Below are 22543 nucleotides of genomic sequence, written 5' to 3'. Positions count from 1 at the left end.
CCATTTCATTTACAACTGCACCCAAAACTATAAGATACCTAGGAATAAACCTAACCAAGGAGGCTAAGAATCTATACTCAGAAAACTATAAAGTACTCATGAAAGAAATTGAGGTAGACACAAAGAAATGGAAAAATTTTCCATGCTCCTGGATTGGAAGAACAAATATTGTGAAAATGTCTATGCTACCTAAAGCAAGCTACACATTTAATGCAATCCCTATCAAAATACCATCCATTTTTTTTCAAAGAAATAGAACAAATAACCCTAATATTTATATGGAACCAGAAAAGACCTCGAATAGCCAAAGGAATATTGAAAAAGAAAGCCAACGTTGGTGGCATCACAATTCTGGAATTCAAGCTCTATTGCAAAGCTGCCATCATCAAGAAAGCATGGTACTGGCACAAAAAAAAGACACATGGATCAATGGAACAGAATAGAGAGCCCCAAAATAGACCCTCAACTCTATAGTTAACTAATCTTCAACAAAGCAGGAAAGAGTGTCCAGTGGAAAAAAGACAGCCTCTTCAACAAATGGTGTTGGGAAAACTGGACAGCCACATGCATAAAAATGAAACTGGACCATTTCCTTACACCACACACAAAAATAGACTCAAAATGGATGAAGGACCTCAATGTGAGAAAGGAATCCATCAAAATCCTTGAGGAGAACACAGGCAGCAACCTCTTTGACCTCAGCTGCAGCAACATCTTCCTAGGAACATCGCCAAAGGCAAGGGAAGCAAGGACAAAAATGAACTTTTGGGATTTCATCAAGATCAAAAGCTTTTGCACAGCAAAGGAAACAGTTAACAAAACCAAAAGACAACTGACAGAATGAAGAAGATATTTGCAAACGACATATCAGATAAAGGGGAGTGTCCAAAATCTATAAAGAACTTAGCAAACTCAACACCCAAAGAACAAATAATCCAATCAAGAAATGGGCAGAGGTCATGAACAAACATTTCTGCAAAGAAGACATCCAGATGGCCAACAGACACATGAAAAAGTGCTCCACATCACTCGGCATCAGGGAAATACACATCAAAATCACAATGAGATATCACCTTATACCAGTCAGAATGGCTAAAATTAACAAGTCAGGAAATGACAGATGCTGGCCAGGATGCGGAGAAAGGGGAACCCTCCTACACTATTTGTGGGAATGCAAGCCGGTGCAACCACTCTGGAAAACAGCTTGGAGGTTCCTCAAAATGTTGAAAATAGAGATACCCTATGACCCAGCAATTGCACTACTGGATATTTACCCTAAAGATACAAATGTAGTGATCCGAAGGGGCACGTGCACCCGAATGTTTATAGCAGCAATGTCTACAATAGTCAAACTATGGAAAGAACCTAGATGTCCATCAACAGATGAATGGATAAAGAAGATGTGGTATATATACACAACGGAATACGATGCAGCCATCAAAAGAAATGAAATCTTGCCATTTGTGACGACGTGAATGGAACTAGAGCGTATCATGCTTAGCGAAATAAGTCAAGCAGAGAAAGACAACTATCATATGATCTTTCTGATATGAGGAAGTGGAGATGCAACATGGGGGGTTAAGGGGGTAGGAGAAGAATCAATGAAACAAGATGAGATTGGGAGGGAGACAAACCATAAGTGACTCTTAATCTCACAAAACAAACTGAGGGTTGCTGGGGAGAGGGGGTTTGGGAGAGAGGGGTGGAGTTATGGACATTGGGGAGGGTATGTGCTATGGTGAGTGCTGTGAAGTGTGTAAACCTGGCGATTCACAGACCTGTACCCCTGGGTACAAAAATACATTATATGTTTATAAAAAAAACAAAAGAAATGTCATATTATATTCCTTTGTCTGTTCTCAGTACAGCTTGAGAGAAAGTACTGGTTCCACATGGTTCTGTATCTTAGCTCTGTGTCCTAATCCCTTGGCTTTGAATTTAAACAACTTTAGAATAGGGCATGAATTAGCTATTAGGCCTGTCCTTTAAAATTTGTTACACTGTTAGTGGCATGGAAATTGGCACAACCATTCTAAAGTACCGTTTGGCCCATCAAAAATTTAAGCACATAATTTCCTTGACCCAGCCATTCCCCTTCTATGAAGGTAAGCAGTAAATAAAGTTCATAAAGTATTGTATGCATTAGCAAAAATGTTTTCAACAACCCGAATGTCCACTAATAGTATGTTAAATCATGATGGCATTTCTATGTTATGAAATTTCCCTATTGGAACAGTTTAAAACAGGAGGCAGTTGGGGCACCTGGGTGTCTCAGCAGGTTAGAGCCTCTGCCTTCAGCTCAGGTGGTGATCCCAGGGTCCTGGGATCAAGCCCCGAATCAGGCTCTCTGCTCAGCAGGGAGCCTGCTTCCCTTCCTCTCTCTCTGCCTGCCTCTCTGCCTACTTGTGATCTCTGTCTGTCAAATAAATAAAATCTTTTAAAAAATAATAAAATAAAATAAAACAGGAGGCAGGTCTGTGCCTACTTAGATGAACGGATGTCTATAATATATTCTTGAATTCACAAATGAGAAAATATAGACCTGCTTATCATCTTGTATCAGTTTCCTATTGCTGCATAACAAACCATCCCAAAAGCTTTAGTGCCTTCAAACAGCAACCATTTATTTGTTCATGATTTGGTTTGGCAGTTTGTGCTGGGCTCCATGGGGACAACTCATCTTTGCTGTATGTCAAGTGCTGGCTGGACTCACTTGTACATCTGAAGCAGAAACAAGGGTGCCGGGGCCAGCCAGGTGCTGTCCCCTCACCCTCAAGGAAGTCTAGTGCAGGCTGTTCACACAGCAGTGACATTCCAACAGGGTGACACCCAAAAAGGCAAATCTTGTGGCTGTGGCTCGGCATCCCAACGAACTCATTTCTCTCACTTTCTATTTGTCAAAACAAATTGTGACGCTAGGTCAGAATCAAGGAGTGCGGGGATCGACTCCTCCTCTTAATGGCATTTCCTGGTTCATAAACATCCTCCAGAATGCCCCCCCCAACCATCGTTCTCACTTCCTGGGGTTCATGCCTGTGTGGAGTCCATTTTGAGCCTTGGTTGCTCTCCAGTGTGCGGTGGTGTGTGACTTCTGAGGCCAGATTGTGGGTGTGTCATCTTCTGCTCTCTCTCAGACCTCTCCCTGTGGGGCAAGTGTGCCATTCTCTGAGGAAACCCAAGCAGCATATGGAGAGTCCACATGAAGAGGAACAGAGGCCTCCTGCCGAAAGCCGGCATCAATATGCTATTTTGGGAGTGAGCAACCTTGAGAGTGGGCCCTCCAGCCCCAGGCAAATCTTCAAATGACTGCAGCCCCAGCAAGTCTCCGGCTGCAACCTCGTGACAGCCCCCAACATCCCCAGAACCACTCAGTCAATCTGGTCCCTCTTTCCTGATGTTTAGAAAGTGAGAACGAAGAAATTATTCATGTTATTTTAAGCCACTAAGTTTTAGTGATTTGTTATGTAACATTAGATAATGAATAAGAGAAGCAAATAACTTACGGCCTATGTGTACACACATACACAGACAACACCCTCACACACCCATACAGATCTCTCTCGAAGTTTGTGTATATAGATATATTGATTATCCCTTGAGATCAGGAATGTGTGTGTGTGTGTGTCTGTGTGTGTGTGTGTGTGTGTGTGTGTGTGCTGTTGATGATGAGGGCCAAAGGACAGGCAAACTTAACACTTATTACTCAAGGCCCTTTTCTTTTTGTAGTTGTTTGAGTTTTTTTCACACAGAATGTTGGCTTCAGTAATTTTTTCTTTAATTTCAAAGCATTTTTATGCACACATGTGTATGAGCAACTAGGGTGAAGGAGGGCACCGATCCGTTTGAGAGCATTCAGAGGCCATCTGGCATGACTGCTCTCTCTGGATGTTTAAGGTCTGGTAGCTGCACAACATGACCCCAGACACGAGTTCAGACCTGGGGTACCGAGACGAATGCACTCCAACAAAGTGGAGCATAGAGACTCCAGTAATAAAGAGACTACAGGGGCACCTGGGTGGCTCAGTGGGTTAAACCTCCACCTTTGGCTCAGGTCATGATCTCAGGGTCCTGGGATTGAGCCCCACATCGGCTTTCTGCTCAGCAAGTAGCCTGCTTCTCATTCTCTCTCTGCCTGCTTCTCTGTCTACTTGTGATCTCTCTCTCTGTGTCAAATAAATAAGTAAAATCTTAAAAAAAAAAAAAAAACTACATTGAGATTTAAGCATCCGTGTTCCTTCTAAATGAGATTTTCCCAAAAAGACAACATCCAACCTAGTCAGTGGAATGCAATTAGTATGTACAGATGGATCTAGTTTAGAACACAGAGAATCTGTTTGAAAAAACAAACATGAAATAAAGTCCAGCTGTCTGGACCAGTTTAGAGAAATCCGCATTTCAAAACAAATGCTCCTATATGTTTTCCGATCGCTTTTTCATTTGCAGTGTGGTTTGAAAAATCAAACACCCCAATCAGTTAGTGCACCTAACCAGCCCTTTTCAAAGTCAGGAATCTAAAGGCTTTTGTCCCCTGAAAATAGACGTGAAATGTTATAGAATCTTGGGATTTTCCCCAATGTCGAAGATAAGTCCTTAAATTTCCTCCTGGATTGTAAGAAATCGAGCACACCTCACATTGTTATTTCCACTCCTAATATTTATTATTGCTATTTTCATTTATTTATTAAGTGTTGACAGTATCCGCAGGGCTGGAAACAAAATCCTTGAGGAGACTGGAGTCCTTGCCTAGTCAAGACAATTTGGTTTTCTTCTTCCGGACAGTTCTAGAATATACAATATTTAGTCTTGTGGCATTTCAGAGTCCTTGAAAGAGATAGTTTCACCTCAAAGGGAAATATCCCTGATTTCAAAAACACCATCAAATAAAGAAATAGATATAAGATGATATCTTCCTAATCCCTGGGGATCATAAACAGATTGCTCAGAATTTCTAATATGTGTGATTTAGTGGAAGAGTCAGAAGTTACGTGTTTTCCCAACTCTGATTGAAAACTCACAGACACTGCAAATGGAATTTTATTTTTCTTGATGTAACAACTCTTTTTGTTTATCCTGACAGCTTCTAGTCCAACCTCTGTCCCCAAGTCCCCCTCAAGACAGTAATCTGGGGCACCTCATGTGTATAAATGTGAAAAGACAGCATTTCCCAGAGATTGCAAACTAATTTTTCGTAGGAAGCAGTTAAGAAGGACCACAGCCTCTGCCAAGTAATTTGGAATTTATAGTGCGCAGGTTTGGGAGCTGGACATCTGATCTGTCTGCCCAGCTCCAAGACTCACTCTGCGTCCTTCCATGAGGCCTATCCCCTTCCATGATGTGATGGCTATTGTTGAGCAAAGCCTTGCAAAACTATTTATGAATGTCATAAGTGTAGAAGAGAGATCCTAGATAGGGAGATAGGGAGGCGTGGTTGTGTATTCGATTGGGTTGACTCAAGGGCAAAGCCACTTAATGTAAAATTCCTAAGGGAGTTGGCCTAGGTTTTGCTGAAAACTCTAGGATGTAGAAAGACTGGTTTTGTAGACAAAGGAGAATGCTTGACTTACACACTTTCCCATTCCAGTGCAAGTTTTGTTTCCACATGCATTTTATGCCCAGGTCTAGAAAAGTTGTTTATAAAAGGAGCAGACTTAAGTAAGGCACAAATTGCTGATGCTGGGGGGGAAATGGCTGTCCCCTTCTCCTTGAGGACAGAAATAAAGAGCCAAAAGGAGATCTTATTACCCTATCTACCTTCCGAGAAGCTAGACCGAGAAGAGGGCAGAACTTCATGCTGCCTCCCCTGAACGGTGAGGGCCGAGACAGTCCCACTCCTCCAACCCGAGCCAGGGAGAGGGAAGAAAGTGAGGCAGGAAAGCAGAGACCTGAGTCAGCTGGCCCCGCACACCCATATGGCCTGCCTAAAGCAGGGTAACTAGATGCTACATGGGCAGCCCCTCCATTTATCCAGATCTCACCAAACAAAACCCAAGAGGCAAAGGGAAAGAGGCCCTTGTTTTCAAAGCAACAGCTGGACCCCTTGAATAAGGAGGCCCTGGGAAAGACATACTCTCCTGTCTCACCGATCAGATTGGTCATTGCTCCTCCCTCTGGGGAGGGGGAAGACAGGAGCTGGGGAGCCACCTGGAGGCGCCATATTGCTCCTTTCTGGGAATGAATGGGAAATTCCTTCCAAAATATGGACAGGAGCATAAATGTTTCCTGGCTCTGCCTCAACACAAATAAATATAACCCCTGGCTGAATAAATTCTCTCATAGGCATTCCCACTGTTGTCCAACGGATGCTCACCAGGACCTAAGAGGAGAAGTCAGGGAAGCTGTGGCTGGTGATGAGTCACCATACATTTGAATTCATATAAAACACAAAACGGGCAACTCTCACTTAGAAAGTTTTTGTTCCGAGAAAGATTTTCTGTTGTTTCCTTTGTTTGGTTTGTTGGTTGTTAGAATTCAGAGCACGTTTCCCCCCATAAACTGATGTTCTAAATCTTTTTTTTTTTAAGATTTTATTTCTTTATTAGGGAGAAAGAGGGAGAGAGAACAGAGGCAGAGGGAGAGGGAGAAGCAGACTCCCCGCTGAGCAGGGAGCCGGATGCCGGGCTCCATCCCAGGCCCCTGGGATCACGACCTGAGTCGAAGGCTGACGCTTAACTGATTGAGCCATCCAGGTGTCCCAAAATATGAGCATTTTTAAAGGTATCTCTACAGTACCGCTTCATCGAAAACAAAAGAAAATTTGTGGCCAATTTCAGAAGTTATTTCCATCCAGGAGCTCCCTGATGTTCTAAATCTGAACAGCATTTGGTTTCCCAAAGCTGGCCCCCAAACGTTTTTGTAACAGAACAGTTTCCACTCTGTCCTCTGTTTCCATGGGAAATGAATTACAAAATCTAACACAGGAAGCGAGATACACATTAGTCCTGGGTCCACCACCATCTGCCACCCCACGTCCCCTGCCCGCTTCCCAGGGCTGTGGACCCACTGTCCCAGAAGCACTAGGAAGGGCGTCCATGAAAGGGAGGATCCTGTTAGAGGCTCTAGAACCACAGTTATTTGCTCGTTATCTGTACACAGGAAAGCTGTATCTGCTTCTGAAAAGAACAAGCAAGGGTTGCTCAGTAGCTATTTAAGAAACTCTTCCTTAGGTGATCTGAATTGAGAAAAAAACCTTTTTTTGAGAAAAAAAATTTTTTAATGTATTTTGCATTAGGTTTTTATCTTAATTCTAGTATAGCTAACATACAGTGTTCTATTCCTTTCAGGTGCACAATCTAGTGACATTTCTAGACATTAGTCAGTGCCCGCCAATAAGTGTCCTCGTAATCCCCAGCCCCCTATTTCACCCTTCCCCTCCCACCCCCTCTGGTGACTGTCTGTCTGTTCTCTAGAATTAAGGGAGAAAATATTTTCTTAGTCAATCACTCGTTGCTTCATTCAGCTGGACGTGTAGCTGCAAACAACACAGACACATTTGCTGCTTTCATGGAAGGAAACGGAGTTGTAGGTGAATGGGTGGGTATAAGAAGGTAAGTAATACACCGCCAAGAAAATGGTGTGTGTACATGTGTGTGCACACGCGCGTGCATGTATTGGAGGTTTCACTTAAGAACGGACACTTGAGGGGCGCCTGGGTGGCTCAGTGGGTTAAAGCCTCTGCCTTCAACTCAGGTCGTGATCCCAGGGTCCTGGCCTGGTCCTTGGGCTCTCTGCCCGGCAGGGAGCCTGCTTCCTCCTCTCTCTCTCTCTCTCTGCTGCCTCTCTGCCTACTTGTGATCTCTGTCTGTCAAATTGATAAATAAAATCTTTAAAGAGGGGCGCCTGGGTGGCTCAGGCCTTTGGCTCAGGTCATGATCTCAGGGTCCTGGGATCGAGCCCCACATCAGGCTCTTTGCTCAGCAGGGAGCCTGTTTCTCCCTCTCTCTCTGCTGCCTCTCTGCCTACTTATGATCTCTGTCTGTAATAAAAAAAAAAAAAAAAAATCAGGTACTCCACGGACAGGCATCCTGCGAATGAACGATGGGTGACCAGGCATGCGCATGTGTGTGCAGACCCCTCTTCCTATAACATGTGCTGTGATATATGTCCTTTCCTCTAAAAAAAAAAAAAATCTTTAAAGAAAAAAAAAAAAAAACAGACCCTTGAGCTGAGCTATGAAGGATTGAGAAAGAGGCTGGAAGAGAGAGGGAGTTGGCATGGATATTATTTTGGAGGGAAGGGGTGGCAGGGGAAGTCTGTAGGTCAGTCTGAGCCAGTCCAGAAACAACATAGCTGTGAGGTGGAGAAAATCTTGGAATGTTCAAGAAACTGACAGCATGCTAGTGTGACTGGAGTGTGCCAAAGAAGGGGTATCTTGGGGTCACACTAGAGAGGTGAACAGAGACGAGATGTGCCAAATCCAGCTGGCCAGGGCAAAGATTCTGTATTTCCCCCCTCAGTACACGGAAAAGCCTTGAGGCCTTTAGGTAGGCTAATGGCATAATCTGAATTAGATTTTTCAAAGTCACTGCCAGTTGTTTGCTGAGAGGAGGGAAAGGAAAATGGCCAATTCCCTAATTGTTCAGAGAAGCCATTTTCTCCCTCCAGTTAACGATAACTCCACATTCAGCCTGACCATCTTGTAAAAGCGAAATAGGCCTGAGGGAAAGGTAGCTCGCATTCTGACTTCTTTGCCACAGGATACTGAAAAAGTTCCTCTCCAATTTACATTTCTCAGATGTTCTATCTCTCCCTCCAAACGCACTAAAAAGGAAGACATTTTGTCTGTGAATAACTGGATGGGTCACTTCTTGGGGACACTCTAAAAATGGGCCATTTTCCTCACGTGGTGCAGTTATGTTTGCCTTCTGATGACGATCAGGATTCTAACCGCATCTGGACATTTCTGCTGAGTTGGATCCTGTCACTCTGCTGGAATGTCCCACACCAAATGGAAAGGCCACTAAAGCCATGGGGTTTGAGCAGACCCAGGGCTCCGTACTGTGAGCTGCCAGAGAGTGAGTCATTCTGGCTTTGGAAAGGGCACATTTGTAAAGCTAAGTTAATATGTCCTGTTTTTCATCCATGACTTCTCTCCATCTCCAGTTTGAAACAGTGAGCTCTCTTGGTTACATGACCATGCAAAAAAAAAAAAAAAAAATGGTTTGGCGTAATGTGTGTTTATTGTTAATCCCAAAACAGACTTAACTATTGGAAGTCATTCAGTCAGCGCTGACCCAGATGCTCACAGGAGAGGAAGGTGAAATAAAAATCTGTCCACTTCACCTCTCAGAATGGAAAGCCCCAAAGCTTCTCATAGTCCCCAAATCGCTTGTCTTTATTCCCTGGTGGGAAAAAGCTGGCAAGCAGATGGGGAACATGAAAACCTCTCTTACATCAGCTCCTTTCCAACATTCTGATTTGTTTGTTTGTTTGTTTGTTTCATATGATAAGGTTAAAAAGGCCCATTGGACTGGTATAAATTGCCTTTCCTCATCAAAGAACTCCAAGATCAGAGTTTATAAACATATCTGGCACATGTTTAGTTGTAAACCACTGGGAAAGATGCAGGAAACAGTATCTAAAATCAAGGCCCAGTCCCTTTCCAGTTTTCTTTATTACCATAACTCTAATAAATAAATCTTTCGTCTTTGCTGAGAACGAAAAGCTGACCAACCTCGAGTGCCAAGGCCTACGTGGCCCCAGGGCAAAACAGCCCAAAGCTCCACCCAACCAAATCCAAGGGTAAAAAGGTTGAACAATGGCCCTGATGTCGCAACTCCTATATTTACAAGAACGGACAACTTGGACCCCGCTGGGAGGCATCTCCTTGTCTCCTAATTAACGGTTTTAATTTCCTCTGACCTGTGGCCAGCTGCCCCGGTTAACTGCCATGGCACAGGACAGCTAAATGCTAACAACTGGAAGTAAAGAGGAGGCCAAGAAAACCAAACCATGTTGTGGTGTGACCTGAGGACCGGGAACAGGTGTGCTGGTTTTTTTCTCACCAAGCAGAAGGTTCCAGGCTGTGAACTTTTTGTCATTCATCCCTTGGAGTATGGATTAAAAGAAGTTCGTAACTGTTAGGCCCCTCAAATCAAAAGGACAAGCTCACAGTCAGACCATGATCAAAGCATGCAAAGGGACCAAGAGATTTGTAGGACACTTCCTTGTTGGTGAATCGGAATCCCAGTGAAGAGCCAAGGCTATATCAGCCGGCAGACTGTGGATGAGAGAAGAGAGGGTGCCCAGCCCATGTGTGTTCTACATACGGATTATATAAAGATGGCACCAAACTCTCAGCCCCGGGGAGAGACCACTTATCTAACCAATGCTATGCTCCATGTTTCTGTTTAGAATTCCATCCCCAGGGCTAAGGGTTTAATCAAACAAGCTCATCACCAGAGATGTCAGTCCACAGAAGGGCTCAAGTGGATGGGTAGGAAAAATGAGACCCAGAAAAACATGCTTCTGGAAAGGCAATTTTTATATTTATAACTATTTGGAGCACTTTGCTCTCTAATCCTCAGTTTCTTCATCTCTAAAATGGGAATGATAACTGTAGGATTATGTTGATAATTAAATAGTGCAGGTCAGCTCATTAGCACAGGACCCAGCTCACGGTAAGGCCTCTATAGATGTTAACAAAGATGCTGCGGCCATCACCGTTGACCATGATGTTCAAGAATAAGTAGAGGAAATCTTTATTTAAACAATTTTCCTGAACCTTTAGAGTTAGAGATTTGAACTGGTATCAGCCATAAACTTGCTCATTTTTTTCTTCTTTGTCTACAAACATTAGTCAGTGTTCAGTTATAAGAGACACTGCCTATAGAAATCTTTGAAAGTTTTGGCAAGGCACTGAAACAGGTCAGGAGTTCTTGATTTGTCTGATAGCAATTTCAGCACCTGATTCTCTGCATAAGTAAAAATAAAAAGATGCCCAGGGTTCTGCAGCCTGTCTGGGCAGTAGCCCCTGCCTATTTAGGAACTGGTCCCAGCATGATGATGTCCCAGGCCTAGTGATGACCCAAAGGCGCCGTGACCCCGTGTTTACTTCCTTGTTGATTTCCCTTCTCTGGCTCCGAGCTCATTTTCCCATTGCCTGCAGGAAAACAACATCCAGGGGTGCGGAAGGACTGACTTGGCAGGCTTAAAGGTGAACAAAAGGATCCTGGCTTTAGTGAGAGCAGAAGGAAGTTCAAGGGGGCCTGGGTCGCATCCAGACCAGAACAGATTTGTCACTGATGCTAATGAGTGCCGCTCCGTGGGGCGCTGCTCTCCTTGGAAGTTCCTCAGAGGCTGATCTCAGGTTTATGGATCAGCATGATGCAAAGCCTTGAAAAGGGGGCAGGAGGTGAGCTGATCAACTCCAAGGCTGAATGGTTTGCATGCATGTCTAGAAGAGGAGACACAGGAAAGAGTGAGAGAATTTCCCTGGGCTACTACTGAGTCAGAAAAGCTCAGCTCCCAAAGGGACTGTTTCCTGAGGCCTCACACTACTGGGAACGGATTCACAATGCAGCAAAGGTAAGAGGCCTGGTTCTTCGGACCAGGTAGCATCTTGTGCAATTTGAGAAACCTTGCTTCTGACTATCCCAGCCCAGTCTCACACCCCTAGCCCTACCCCACCCATCCACCCACCTACACACACAAGCACATACACACACACACCCCCAAATTGTTGAAGAGAAGCTAGAAGACAGAAATGCCTAGTTTTGTCTTTTTCAAGACACTCCAGAAGGACCCTCAGGATGCTTACACTTTTAATGTCTGATCTCTTTTTCTTTTTCTTTTCTTTCTTCTTCTTCTTCTTCTTCTTTTTTTTTTTTTTTCTGTACTAGTCCTCATGAGAAACTTCTTCCTTCACTTGCAGAAATAATACTGCTTTTTTATTTTATTTTTTTCCTGGCCAAACAGGACAGTAAAAACATAAACAACCCCACTACTGGTGACTGGATATATATAACATTATTCTTCATCAGTATTCAGAATGCATTCACATATTTTGTTTCATTTCTACAGTAGAAATAGGCATTGCCATTGCAATTGGACTCATGAAGAGACTTAGGTCCAGAGAAATTTGATTTGCCTGATAGCATGTGGGTAGGTAAGTAATAGAGAGAACATCTTATCTCTATTCCTGCCTCTTTACAGTAGAATGGTGACTCTACCTTTAAAAAAAATTGATTGACTGATTGATCGACTGATTTAGAGTGCATGAGCAGGGGGCAGAGGGAGAAGGAGAGAATCCTCCCTGCTGAGTGCAGAGCCAGACTCGGGGTTCAATCTCAGGAGTCCGAGATCACAACCCGAGCTGGAATCAAGAGTTGGACGCCCAACTGACTGAGCCACCCAGGTGCCCTGGTGAGTCTACTTTTTAAACCAAATACCAGACTGTATTCTCTGCCACATATTCTGGCAAATGATCTGATGAAACGATAGGATTTTAAAAATTGGAGCTCTCTGAGAAAATCCAGGGATAGATAGCATACCCAGTATCATATACCGCCTTGTTATTTATCACTTTTTACATCCATTCCTGGGCAGTAAATCCAGTTCAGCAAATGTTGGTAAACTACATCCTTGCTGCCAGCTCAAGGTCACAGGGGAGGGCATGGTGCAAACTACGTGCCCAAGGAATACAGTGTGGGGGCCAAGGGTGGAGTTTGTATGTGAGAAGACTCCACAGGACATGAGTTTCACACTTGGACTTGGCATAAAGGTGGGGGCTTTGACTGAGGGAGAGCCTTTCAGATTGGTATAATCCCTCACAGTAGGGATTTGCTCAGGGAACATTTACAGCAAGATGGCACCAACAGAGCAGGAGGTGAAGGGCACATTCTGGGAATTAGACTTGAATCCTTGTTTTGCTATCTACTCACTCTGTGCCATGGGATAATTCAGTTAACCCATGTGACCTCAGTTTTGTGATAGGTGAAATGGGAATAATGGTAATACCTAGTTCATGGAGTTGTCTTAAGGTTTAAATGAGATAATACATATAAAGCCTTTGCTGGCACATAGTAAGGGCTCAATAAATAATATTGTAATTATCCTATGCCTGATTCCATGGGAGATGCCAGGAATGTGGATAAGAGGAGCTCTACTCTCAATTTGATCAAACATTGTGAGTTAGTTGTGTGCAACCAACTATCTTCAGGGCAGTAAGTGTTCTGGGACCGTGGATGGAAGGATCTGTGAGGTTTTGGGGTGGTGTTCTGGGAAGCTTGTTGGGGGAGGCAGGAAGAGGTTTCATAGTAGAGGCCCTGTGCATACAGAGGTAGCCAAAGATAGTGAAAAGAGCTACATGGATGTGATTTTGAATCCCAGCTTCGTCTTTCAACTACATACAAAGCATTGTCTTCATGTGCTAGGGATGCTGTAACAAAACACCATAGCCTAGGTCACTCACACACAGCAAATTTATTTCCTCACAGTTCAGGAGGCTGGGGGTCTGAGATCAAGGTGTTGGTAGGCGTGGTTCCTTTTAGACCACTCCCCTTGGCTTGCAGATGGCCATCTTCTTGCTGGGTCTTCATGTGGTCACCCTCCTGGTCTCTCCCTGTGTGTGTGCAAATTTCCTCTGCCTGTAAGGACACCTGTCAGACTGGATTAGGCCCCACCCTAACAGCCTTATTTTAGCTTAAAAACTTCTAAAGGCTCTATCGGCAAATGCAGTCAGGGTCTGAGATGCTGGGGATTGGGATTTCAACATGTGAATTTTGGAGGACACAATTCAACCCATAGCAATGATCAAGTTACTAAACCTCTCTGATTCTGTCTTACCTCATCTATCAAATAGGGGCAGTACTTATCAAGGACAACCATTGTGAAGGTTATAAACAGGACACATAAAAGGATACATATCCTAGTCTCAGGCCCACAGGAAGTGCCCGACAGGCTATGGTTGTCATTATTAGCACTTTGTGCCAAACCTCAAATGACTGTGGAGTCCCGTGCACAATCCAAGTTCCAGATAAACACTGAAGAACTGATCGTTAGTTATCCCATGGACATTTTAAGAGGACAAAGGAGCCCTCAGTGTTTCTACTTCTTGATTCTGGCAGATGAGCCTACCATAAAATAGGTCAAATGCTGGTGTGACCAACTCTACAGATGTCTCTGTTTATTCAGGAATCTCTCTGTTCTTCACTAAGTAAGCAGAATGAGAACACTTCTTTCTGCACCTCGCCAGAGAACCAACATGTCAGACAGACCCCGATCCTGCTTCTGGAGCAGCTACTCTAATCTCTATCCACCCAAAGCAGCCTCTGGGTGCCCATGCTCTGGAAAGTTTGGAAAGCACTGTAATTCCAATCTAACACGTTCATTACAGTAGGTATGGATACAGATACAGATGTTGAATAGATGTATGTATGTATCTAGGAAAACCTCAGACTTCTAGAAAAGTCTCAGATACAGTACAGTATGAAGAATTTTGCCCTGTATTTTTTCTAAATCCTTTGAGAGTAAGCTGTAAAAACAATGTCTTTTCTTCCCCCATGTACTTTAGTGTGTGCTTTCTCCTTTTTTTTTTTTAATATTTATTTATTTGACAGAGATCACAAGTAGGCAGAGAGGCAGGCAGAGAGATACGGGGAAGCAGGCTCCCCGCTGAGCAGAAAGCCCAATGTGGGGCTCCATCCCAGGACCCTGAGACATGACCTGAGCCAAAGGCAGAGGCTTAACCCACTGAGCCACCCAGGCGCCCCAGTGTGTGCTTTCTATACACAAGGACCTTCTCCCACATAACCACAAAGTTAGGAAATCAATGTTGAGACATTCCTATCATCTAATCCTCAGACCCCAGTAAGTTTTCGTCAGTTGTCATTTTCCTTAATAATTTTTTGAAAAGATTATTTATTTGGGAGAGAGAGAGCATGCACACCAGCATGAGCAGGGGAAGGGGCAGAGGGAGAGGAAGAGAATCTTGAGAAGACTCCATGTGGAGCATAGAGCCCAGTGTAGGGCTTCATCCCATGACCCATGAGATCAAAACCTGAGCTGAAACCAAGAGCTGGACGCCCAACCGACTGAGCCACCCGGGTGCTCCCATCAGTTGCCACTTAATCCTCAGACCAACTGTTTTCAGAATCAAGCATTGTATTTAGCTATCACCATCTTCTTTGTTCTAAGAGCAAGCCTTCTTCAAGATTTCCTTCACTTTCATGACCTTGGCACTTTATAAAAATGCAGGCCAGTTATTCTGCAGAATGTTCCTCAATCTGGGTTTGTCAGAGTCTCCTTATGCTTTGATACATTTTACAATCTTGGCAAACAACATCACAGAAATGATGCTATGTTCCTCTCGTCACATCCTATCAGGAGGCAGGTGATTTTAAACTTCACTGAGATTACTTTATGAGAGTCAGGTCTGTTGGGGCTCTCCACCGTAAAGTTACTCTTCTTTCCTTTTTAATTCTTATGTGTTCTGCAGAGTACTTGAAGTTACATAAGTGTCTCGTTCTTTTTTTTTTTTTTTTTTAAGATTTTATTTATTTATTTATTTATTTATTTGACAGACAGAGATCACAGGTAGGCAGAGAAGCAGGCAGAGAGAGAGGAGGAAGCAGTCTCCCCATGGAGTAGAGAGCCCGATGTGGGGCTCGATCCCAGGACTCTGGGATTGTGACCTGAGCCGAAGGCAGAGGCCTCAACCCACTGAGCCACCCAGGCACCCCACGTGTCCCGTTCTTAATCCAACGTTCCCTGTGCCCTTCTGACATGTTCCCATCATTCTCCCTGGTACAATGAGATGTTCCAGCCTTAAAATCAGCAATTGCTCCTAGGAGCTCTAGTTCCTTTTAGAAGAGATTTAGAATCCGAAGTTCGACTGCTAGATGTGTTTGTTGTGAATTAGAATATTGCTGTTCTCAGACTCTCTCAGTGGACAGAGCTAGGACCCATGTGTGTGTTTCTGTATTGGTCTATATATACTGAAATTTGTAAATTCACGTGGCTGCTTCCAATTCTAATCCAGCACCACTGGATTTATGCTGGTTTTCTCCCTTTCACGATGTGTAAGTCTCTTCTATAAAACTGGCCTGAGCTGGCTCCCATCACCCTTATACATTGATTGATCAGTCCGCTTGCTATCAGTCCAACTGCTATCTTGACCTCTGCCCCTCCCGCTCCCCCTTCCCCATGTAGCTGCCCTCTTGCTTGGATTCTGATGTTCTGTGCTAGGCTGGCCTCCGCAAGGATACTTCCTCTTCTCACCCAGACTCTGGCACCTGTAATAGGCAGCCCTTCTAGGTGCTACACCTCACCCTGTTTAGGCTCTGACACCCTGTCCGAGCTGCCATATCTCCTCCACCCCCTGCATGAGTGACTACCTTACTTGGCCCCATAGCATAGTTTGAAAGACTAAATTATTTAGGAGCACAAAGGAAGGGAAAGAAGACATTTATTCACTTAGACATTTTTGAGAAACTCAGAAGTCACTCTGTGACCTGTGACACACATTAGCGCACATATATTTGTTTTTCCTCTTTGACTTGTGGGGAGCAGAGCAGCCTCCATTATGCAGATTGGGCCCATGTCTCCATTATCAGGCCCAAGAGACTAAGGTTCACACCACTCATTCTATTCCATTTCTGTTTGGGCAATCACGGCTCCTTTTCCTAGTGTGTATTGTAGTATTGTACTACTTACTACTACTTACTACTCTAAGCCCAGTCTAGACTCTTCCTCATTTATTTCCTCAAAACCAAATCTTTAAACACTTTCTAGGTACCAGGGGCTTGACTATGGAGCTTTGAACCCTGTGTCCACCTTCAAGAAACACTCAGTCCACTGTGGAAGAAGACAAGAGTCAGACAGTTACATTCCCATGTGACTAAGTGCAGGGTTAGCTGTCTCAACAGCCTGCCGGGGGAGGGCAACCAACAGGGCAGCAGAGAGCAGATCCCAAGGGGAATCCTGATGGGCAGAGTCAGCAAGGTGAGGAGGGCTAGTGGGAGGCACAGGGAGTCCTGCATAAAGGGCCAGAGGCAAGGGCAGGACTGGAAACGCAGGTGCAGGCTGGCGGAGGGAGCTCCCTCAGCATGACCTGTATAGCTGGATTTTAGACTAGAGGACAGGAGGCTCTGGAGCCAGGTTTTCTGGGTTCACACTCTGGCTCTGCCACTTATTAGCTGTGTGATCTTAGGCAAGTTACTTCTTTAGTTGTCTTGACTGTAAAACTAGAGATTAGAGTAGTACTTACCTCATGAAGCTGGGGTAATTGTTGAATTAGTTCTTTTATATAGTACATAGGAAAATGCATAGTGTATATGAAGCATCTAACAGATATTAGATGTTATTTTTATTTCTCGATGGGTAGGTTAAAAGGAGGTTAAGGCACTGGCAAAGCAGAGGTGCTAAAAAACATTGTTAATTGAAACAGATAAATTTAAAAGAATGGGTTTGAGCATTTCAACAGGAACTCTGAAGTCCAGATAAAAACCCAAATTTTGGTGCACTTCTATAAGCTTATTTTATGGCTTACTGTTGTTTTCTTTTGACATATTTTGGGGGATGGTAGTCCACTGGAATCTTTTCATTGTTTTGGTCTCTGAAGTTCCTAGAATGACAAAAGAGACACTCTGTGGAGACCTCTGTTCTATCTCTTTCCCAGTCACAGAGATCCATGAGGAATGGCCATTATACATACTCGTTGAGTCCTGGGACAATAGGATTGGTTATGATTGTTCTGACACAGATCATCTTAAAATTCAATTATTGCCAAAGCACTTCTCTACCCTGATTTCTCACAGTCTGAGAGTGGGGGCATTCTTGAAAACCATCCTACAGTCTTTTTGAAATAGGACTTGGCAGTCTTTCAGCAGTGGCCTTCTAGCCCCTTGCCATTGGAGCTGTGGGGCAGTCCTCCTTTCCCACAGCCACATCCCCCGGAAGGCAGGGGAACCAGAAACCGAAGCTCAAATGTGCACATGGTGCATCAAAATTAAAAACTTTGATGCATTAGACATAATCTAGTTGCAACCATATATCTGATAAGGGACTTATATCTAAAATATATAAAGAACTCCTACAACTCAACAGTCAAAGACAAACAACCCAATTTTAAAATGAGCAAAATAGACATTTCTCCAAGGAAGATACACAAATGGCAAGTAAGCATGTGAAATAAGCTCAGTGTCACTAATCATTAGGGAAATGCAGATCAAAACCACAATGAAATACTACCTCATACCCATTAGGGTGGCTGCTATCAAAATATATTTAAAAAGCCAAACCCACAAAATAACTTTTCTTTTTTTTTCTTTTATTTATTTTTAGCATAACAGTATTCATTATTCTTGTACCACACCCAGTGCTCCATGCAATCCGTGCCCTCTCTAATACCCACCATCTGGTTCCCCCAATCTCCCACCCCCCCGCTGCTTCAAACCCCTCAGATTGTTTTTCGGAGTCCATAGTCTCTCATGGTTCACCTCCCCTTCCAATTTCCCCCAGCTCTCTTCTCTCTAACTCCCCTTGTCCTCCATGCTATTTGTTATGCTCCGCAAATAAGTGAAACCATATGATAATTGACTCTCTCTGCTTGGCTTATTTCACTCAGCATAATCTCTTCCAGTCCCATCCATGTTGCTACAAAAGTTGGGTATTCATCCTTTCTGATGGAGGCATAACACTCCATAGTGTATATGGACCACATCTTCCTTATCCATTCGTCCGTTGAAAGGCAGCTTGATTCTTTCCACAGTTTGGTGACCATGGCCATTGCTGCTATAAACATTGGGGTACAGATGGCCCTTCTTTTCACAACATCTGTATCTTTGGGGTAAATACCCAGTAGTGCAATGACAGGATCATAGGGAAGCTCTAGTTTTAATTTCTTGAGGAATCTCCACACTGTTCTCCAAAGTGGCTGCACCAACTTGCATTCCCACCAACAGTGTAAGAGGGTTCCCCTTTCTCCACATGCCCTCCAACACATGCTGTTTCCTGTCTTGCTAATTTTGGCCATTCTAACTGGTGTAAGGTGGTATCTCAATGTGGTTTTACTTTGAATCTCCCTGATGGCTAGTGATGATGAACATTTTTTTCATGTGTCTGATAGCATATTCTCACATCACAATGCTTTGAAACTGGAGCTCAATCACAAGGAAAAGTTCAGAAGGAACTCAAACACCTGGAAGCTAAAAACCACCTTGCTTAAGAATGCTTCGACCAACCAGGAGATCAAAGAAGAACTGAAACAATTCATGGAAACCAATGAGAATGAAGACACTTGGGTCCAAAACCTATGGGATACAGCAAAAGCGGTCCTAAGGGGGAAATACATAGCCATCTAAGCCTCCCTCAAAAAAACTGAAAAATACAGAACACACCAGTTGTCTCTACACCTTAAAGAACTGGAGAATCAACAACAAATCAAACCAACTCCACACATAAGAAGGGAAATCATCAAGATTAGAACTGAGATCAATGAGGTAGAAACCAGAGATACAGTAGAACGTATCAATGAAACTAGAAGCTGGTTTTTTGAAAGAATCAATAAGATTGATAAACCATTGGCCACACTAATCCAAATGAAAAGAGAGAAAGCCCAAATTAATAAAATTATGAATGAAAAGGGAGAGATCACAACTAACACCAAGGAAGTAGAAACAATCATCCAAAGTTATTATCAACAGTTATATGCCAATAAGCTAAGCAACCTAGATGAAATGGATGCATTCCTGGAAAACTATAAACTCCCAAAATTGAACCAGGAAGAAATTGACAACCTGAATAGACCGATATCTAGTAATGAGATGGAAGTAGTGATCAAAAACCTCTCAAAAAACAAGAGTCCAGGACCTGATGGATTCCCTGGGGAATTCTACCATACTTTCAAAGAAGAAATAATACCTATTCTCCTGAAGCTCTTTCAAAAATTGAAGCAGAAGGAAAAATTCCAGACTCTTTCTATGAAGCCAGCATTACCCTGATCCCCAAACCAGGCAAAGACCCTACCAAAAAGGAGAATTTCAGAACAATATATCACTGATGAATATGGATGCTAAGATTCTCAACTAGATCCTAGCAAACAGGATCCAACAGCACATTAACAAGATTATCCACCATGACCAGGTGGGATTCATCCCTGGGCTACAAGGATGGTTCAACATTAGCAAATCAATCAATGTGATAGAACAAATTAATATGAGAAGAGAGAAGAACCACATGGTCCTCTCAATTGATGCAGAAAAATCATTTGACAAAATTCAGCATCCATTCAAAGTATAGGGATAGAGGGAACATTCCTGAACTTCATCAAATCTATCTAGATTTGATCCACAGCAAATACCATCCTCAATGGGAAAAAGCTTTCAGCCTTCCCGTTGAGATCAGGAACACGACAAGGATGCCCACTCTCACCACTCTTGTTCAACATAGTATTAGAAGTCCTAGCAACAGCAATCAGACAACAAAAAGAAATAAAAGGTGTCCAAATTGGCTATGAAGAAGTCAAACTCTCTCTCTTCACAGATGACATGATTCTTTATATGGAAAACCCAAAAGACTCCACCCCCAAACTACTAGAACTCATATAGCAATTCAGCAACGTGGCAGGATACAAAGTCAATGTGCAGAAATCAGTGGCTTTCTTATACACTAACAATGAAAATACAGAAAGGGAAACTAGAGAATCGATTCCATTTACTATAGCACCAAGAACCATAAGATACCTGGGAATAAACCTAACCAAAGAGGTAAAGGATCTGTACTCAAGGAACTACAGAACACTCATGAAAGAAATTGAAGAAGACACAAAAAGATGGAAGACCATTCCATGCTCTTGGATTGGAAGAATAAACATTGTTAAGATGTCTATACTGCCCAGAGCAATCTATACTTTTAATGCCATTCCGATCAAAATTCCACCAGTATTCTTCAAAATAACTTATCTTGCTAAGAACCCCTATGCACCATTGGCAGACATGCAGAATGGTGCAGCTGCTAGGGAAAACAATATGGAAGTTCCTCAAAAAATTAAAAATAGAACTACCCTATGATCCAGCAATTCCACTCCTGGGCGCTTACCCCAAAGAATTAAAAGTGGGGATTCAAATAGATATATATACACCCACAGTCATAGCAGCTTTATTCACAACAGCAACAGGATGGAAGAAACTCAAAAGTGCATGGACAGATAAACATAGGGGAAGGGAAGGAAAAAGAAAATAAGATAAAAACAGAGAGGGAGACAAACCAAAAGAGACTCTTAACTCTAGGAAACAAGGTAGGTGGGGAGAATCAGGTAACTGGGTAACAGGCATTAAGGAGGCCATGTGATGAAATGAGCACTGGGTGTTATATGTGACTGGTGAATCACTGAGCTCTATTCTCAAAACTAACAATACACTAAAATAGTAAATTTTCTGTTGTGGGTACTGACCACAGTTAGAAATAATAATAATAACTAAGAAATGCCAACCAAACTGGGCTTTATTGCTTTAGCAAGGCGATTCTAGAAAAAAAAAAAATGGTTAGGAGAACCATAGAAAGAAAATAATTCTATAATTTATAAAGAAATTTTCCACCTCTTAGGGTTCCCTAAGACATGTCAGAGACCTAAACTTCAATACTCAAATTTTATTTTAAAGAACTTCTCTGGGAAAAGAGGTAAGAAAATAAATCTTAGTCAGAACTTGGTTAAATTCAAAGACCTGCTGAGATAGTCTCTGCATTATCACAACCTACTGGTCTTCCTGTGACATAAAGTGATCACCTCCTAAAACAAATAAGAACAGCATCATTTTGAAGATACAGATGTGAAATAGGCACTATTCAATATGTTGACTGTTCAATCATGTGTGCACGGCTTAAACATTTAAAGCTGTAGTTCTCGGCTGGGGGCAGGTGAGCCACAGGTGCTACTTGAGAGAGTTTTGAAAGACGTCCATCCTGATGTGTCTTGTGCTGGTTCCTACTGTACCAAAAGGTACAGAAACAGACCCAGCGTGAGGCTGAATCTGAATTTGAGGTCATAGCTTGTGTCGGGTGAAACATCTGCCTAACCTCTGGGTCTGGGTCACCAAGAAGAGAGGAAGTAGAGCAAACAGGGCATTTCCTCCCTCTTTCCTGAATACCTGACCAGGAGGCCAGCTCTGCCTCCCTGGGTCCTGTCTTTTATTGCTTCCTCCACTTCTAATCTTACAGGCTCACTTCCCCTCTGTGGGGACTTAATTTCCTCACACGTAAAATTGGAACAATAATGAGATACTGACAGGCAACAGGGCTTTGTAAGCCATAAAAAGGATGTGTGTTTTGTTTATTTGTATACTACTTCATCCTATAAAGAAACTATGGGGCTGATAAGCAGATAATCAGAAGTAGAACAGTATCCCATGCTAGCCTGTTTCTGGCCAGCATGGTGTTTTTAGTTTTTCACATTAGCCACCAGAATCAAAAAATCAGATGATTTCATACAAAAATCTAAATTTCAAATTCCGTTAAAATATAGGAGCATCTGGCCACATGGGTCCCATGTTTATCTACTAATTCACTCACTTAGCCAATGCGGGCAGACTGGGTGAGAATTTTGTGTCAG

The 22543-nt window shown here is 43.0% G+C and overlaps 1 protein-coding gene across 2 annotated transcripts in view; it reads left to right on the top strand.

The window, feature by feature from the left end:
* Nucleotides 1–11161: 11161 nt before the first annotated feature.
* Nucleotides 11162–22543, top strand: part of LNX1 (ligand of numb-protein X 1) — a 176376-nt gene continuing 164994 nt past the window's right edge. For both annotated transcript variants that reach the window (XM_004764959.3, XM_004764957.3), the window contains exon 1: nucleotides 11162–11523. The gene's annotated coding sequence lies outside the window, so the exon portion shown is untranslated. The remainder of the gene's footprint in view (nucleotides 11524–22543) is intronic.

This window comes from Mustela putorius, unplaced genomic scaffold (assembly GCF_011764305.1).
Source record: "Mustela putorius furo isolate JIRA1106 unplaced genomic scaffold, ASM1176430v1.1 tig00000430_pilon_pilon_pilon, whole genome shotgun sequence".
Lineage (NCBI taxonomy): Eukaryota > Metazoa > Chordata > Mammalia > Carnivora > Mustelidae > Mustela > Mustela putorius.
This window is presented reverse-complemented; position numbering and strand designations above follow the sequence as displayed.